Below are 4,648 nucleotides of genomic sequence, written 5' to 3' on the forward strand. Positions count from 1 at the left end.
AGGCAAATCAGAAGAGATCAGAAACCAAAAAAAAAAAAAAAAAGAAGGGGGGGGATGGAGAATATAATCAAACAGGTAGACAGAACAGGGTGATACACTTGGTTTTGGGTGTATTTTGGTCTGTTTGTTAGAAGACACTTGATCCCAAAATTTTAAAGAAAGAAAAACTTATATGTATACAAAAATAAAATTGAATACAGTGAAAGGAATAAAAAATGAAGAATATATCTATAAAATGTAAATGTTACAATAAAAAATTTAAAGAGTTGATAAAATAAGAAGCTAGTTGAAATGGAAAAAAAGAAAAAAAGAAAAAGAAAAATTTAAACTAAAAGAATAAAGAATCATGAGAAAAAAAGCTCAAATTCTATATACTATTTTCCCCTAGCACAGAGTTTTTCAGTTCTGTGTGATCTGTTATCTTGGTATTAGCCTGATGTTCCTGCTTGTCTTCTGGGGGAGGGTCTTGCTGCGCTGATTCTCAGGTGTCTTTGCCTGGGCGGAGTTGCACTGCCCCTTGCCAGGGGGTCGGGCTCAGTGTAAGTTGCTTTGGGTTGCTCTATGTGGCTTTTGTTCCATGAAAGCTATTCACGCCATTTTAGAGGATGGAAAAAAAAATAAAAATGGTGGCACCCTGATCTCTCCAACCCTGGAGCTGAATGATCGTGGCTTCCACTCTTTAGTGCATTCTCAGGGAAATGCAATCAATCACTTTTGTGTGCACCAAACTCCCCAGACTCCTGCAGTGCACACCTGCACCAATCTTCCCAGGAGAGAGAGGGGGGTTCTCACCATGGCCCTGCCACTCGCTGGGCACCTTCTGGAGTGGTTGCCTGATCTGCACCCATCCACACAGCTCCTCCTGGGGGAAGGAGCAGGGTCTCACAGTGGTTTTGCTACTTGCAGGGCCCCTGCTTGGAGAGTGGTTGCTGGACCATCCTGAGGTTCTCAGTTTATGGCAACACCTAGCTGACAGGCCACTCCAGGGCTCGCTAATTGTAGCTGGGTTCCCCACTCCAATGCTTGGGAACTCTGCCAGCTCAGGCATCCCCATTCTTTCTGTGACCCTGGGGATCCTGAGACGACACTGTCCCACCTAGGATTCTGTCCCACTTCACCACCTGAGCACCTTTCAGGCAGGGAGGTCCTCACAGGAGCAGACTTCTAAAAGTTCCAATTTTGCACTCCACTGCTATATCACTTTCCAGTAGCCAGCTTCCAGAGGCTCCCTCCCCCTGTGGTTTATCTTCTGATATATCCCCTCAGATTCAGTTCTCTGTACCTCCTACCTTGCAAAAAGTGGTCGATTTTCTATTTGTAGAATTGCAGCAATTCTTTTCTTAGATCTCAGGTTGAATTCACAGATGTTCGAATGATTTGACAAATATCTAGCTGAATTCAAGGGACCAGATGAAATGAGGATCCCTTAAACTTCAGTCATCTTCCCATCAAACCTCTGATTATTTTATTAGGATATACATGGAGAAGTAGAATAATCAGGAAAGGGGGAATTAATATTTTTAAGGCTCTTGTAACATATCAAATTGTTCTCCCCAAAAGGTGGCATCAATCCCTATTCCTGCTACGGTGAATGAGAGATTCCTTCAATGTACCTTCACCAGTATTAAGTATATACTTATTTAAAAATCTGGGCTATTTTGAAAGACATAAAAATATTACTTTAGTTTACATTTTTATTACCAGTAGCACTGAATAGTTTTTCAAAAATTTATTACCAATTTTCATTTTCATTTTGGATGAATTTCAAAGTATGTCATTTCTTTCATTTATTGAAAGCATTTTCATTCTTGTGAGCTCTTTGAAATTAAGGATTTTAATCTTTTTCTCTCACATTTCTTGCATATAGTATTCCCAGTTTATTATTTTATTCCTAATTCTGATGAGCAGAAGACCTACACTGTTATGTAGACATAGCTATTACAATTTCTACTTGATTTTTTTGGTTACTTTCCAGTTAGAAAACTTCTCTTCATCCCCAAATCAGATAATTATTCAGCCATTTTCTTCTGTGCTTTATATGTTTTAATTGGGGAAGGGGGCTTCTGAATATTTAATCTGTGGGTAAATCACAGCTTCTAATAATTGTATGTTTAGAAAAAATCATCCCAGGTGATCTGTGGTAAAGGAATCTTTCTTTAAAAGAATGAATCATCCCAGCTGATCTGTGGTAAAGGATCTGTGGTAAAGGAATCTTTCTTTCTCCTCTTTTAGGAAATATACACTTATGAAATTGTGATGAAGTTAAAAGATATTTAGTTTAACTTTGACAGTTGAATTTTTTTGTCATATGGTTGGGCTTTTTCTCTTTAATCCACAGAGATACAGCACTATCTCCAAGAGAGATGACCTAGATTCATTCTGTTTGACAGAAGCTAGTTGAGAGAAGTAAGATCTGTTTCCACATCAGTGATCAGTCGACCATTGTGATGAGAAATTGGGAACACACATACATTCAAGAGGATAGACAGTATAGCATGTAGGAATTGGCCTTGATGTTTTTTGTTTTAATAAAATTATTTTAAAGTGTCCAAATTTTCCTCCTCTTAATTGCTTCCTGATGGCTTCCTAATATAACAAAGGACTTTATTTTCTCAAAATATCGGCTAAACCCATCCTTTATTGCATGCTTGGATATCACTGCAATAAAATTTGAGTTAGAGTAAAATAATGTATTAACAGCATTGGAGATTTTATAGAAATTATGTGTTCTCTACCTACTTCCAAACCTAGAGCAGTTTACAAAAACAGATACTATAAATCCAACAAATCTATAATTATTAAAGGGGAAGTACTAAGTCATGGGAACTAGGGTTGGGATGGAGATGAAAAAGACAAGAGTGGAATAACTAAGCTAGAAAACAGAGTCAAGGGAGGCTATTATTTAATAAATCAAATAACTCCAAACTTCATGGAAGCCAAGGTAAAAAGAAAAATATAAGGGTTATGCAGCTATCTAACAAAAGGAGACACACAAAATTACCAAGAGAGACCAACCATAGCTCAGAACTCTGAGAGAAACTGAACACATAAGTTGGGAACTAAACAGTATAATGACTCTACCTTCAATAGAAATTTTACAATTACAGAGACCTTCTTTATATGCCCATTTTTATATTGGTTCTATGTGAAAAATGAAAGCATAAAGTTATTCTTAATTTTGTGAAGGCATTTCTTGAAGAATCAGTTGAGAAGGCAATATTGAGCAAGGGGAGGGTTTAGAATGAAGATCTATAACACAAAGAATGCTGCAGGTATTAGGGCTAGTTAGTAGAAATAGGATTTGTGAAATCAACCAATTCAGTAGCACATTTACATGCTACCTGAACATCATGTAAAGAGAGATAAAGTCCAGTTGGGGGAAAGGAGGGAGGGTAAGCTGTAGGAGGCCTATATTTTGGCTGCAGCATCCACTGTCCACTTTGTTCTTTCATGTGGTTCAAGAGTCTGCATTCTTAATGACTACCTTTATACTCCCCACACAATAAAGAGGTAGATTCTCTTTTTCTAGCCAGAGATAAGGATACAGAATTAAATTGAACTTAGATGAAGAGAAGTGATTTATGAAAATGATCATCTTTTGATAAAGCTGGAATTTTTAGTTTGGGACCCTCTCTTCTAATTTCCCTAGATTCCTATCTGAGCCCACTTCTGTCTAGTTCCCCCTTATTTTATGGCAAAATTATATACTGTTACTAAATATATAGAATATGAGAGAAAATACATATTCGTAGTTACATGACTTAAATACAATTCTATGTTCAATTCGGATCATCTCTTCATATGAATATCTTTTATAGTTTTTAATAGGGAAAATTTCAAACACATAGTACAGAGAAGGGTATAATGAATCCATTAACTGAACCCTTGCTGCACAGGTATTGACATTTTTGTCAACTTTATTTCACTTCTCCCATTTCTCACTTTTTCCAACACTTTACTACAAAATTTTCAGATATGGAGAAAAGTAGAAAAATGGTAAAATGAAACCTCATATGTCTACCACCTGGATTCTACATTTTTTTCTTATACTTGTTTTATATCTATCTATCCCTTCTCCTATCTGTCCACCAATCTCTCTTTTTTTATGTTATGTTAATCACCATACATTATATCATTAGTTTTTGATGTAGTGTTCCATGATTCATTGTTTGCGTATAACACCCAGTGCTCCCTTTAGTACGTGCCCTCTTTAATACCCATCACCAGGCTAACCCATCCCCCACCCCCTCCCCTCTAGAACCCTCAGTTTGTTTCTCAGAGTCCACAGTCTCTCATGGTTCGTCTCCCCCTCCGATTTCCCCCCCTTCAATCTTCCCTTCCTGCTGTTTTTTTTTTTTTAAACATATATTATTTGTTTCAGAAGTACGGGTCTGTGATTCAACAGTCTTACACAATTCACAGTACTCACCATAGCACATACCCTCCCCAGTGTCTATCACCCGGCCACCCCATCCCTCCCACCCCCCACCACTCCAGCAACCCTCAATTTGTTTCCTGAGATTAAGAATTCCTCATATCAGTGAGATCATATGATACATGTCTTTCTCTGATTGACTTATTTTGCTCAGCATAATACCCTCCAGTTCTATCCATGTCATTGCAAATGGCAAGATTTCATTCCTTTTGA

The sequence above is a fragment of the Phoca vitulina genome, unplaced genomic scaffold (assembly GCF_004348235.1).
Source record: "Phoca vitulina isolate PV1807 unplaced genomic scaffold, GSC_HSeal_1.0 scaffold55, whole genome shotgun sequence".
Lineage (NCBI taxonomy): Eukaryota > Metazoa > Chordata > Mammalia > Carnivora > Phocidae > Phoca > Phoca vitulina.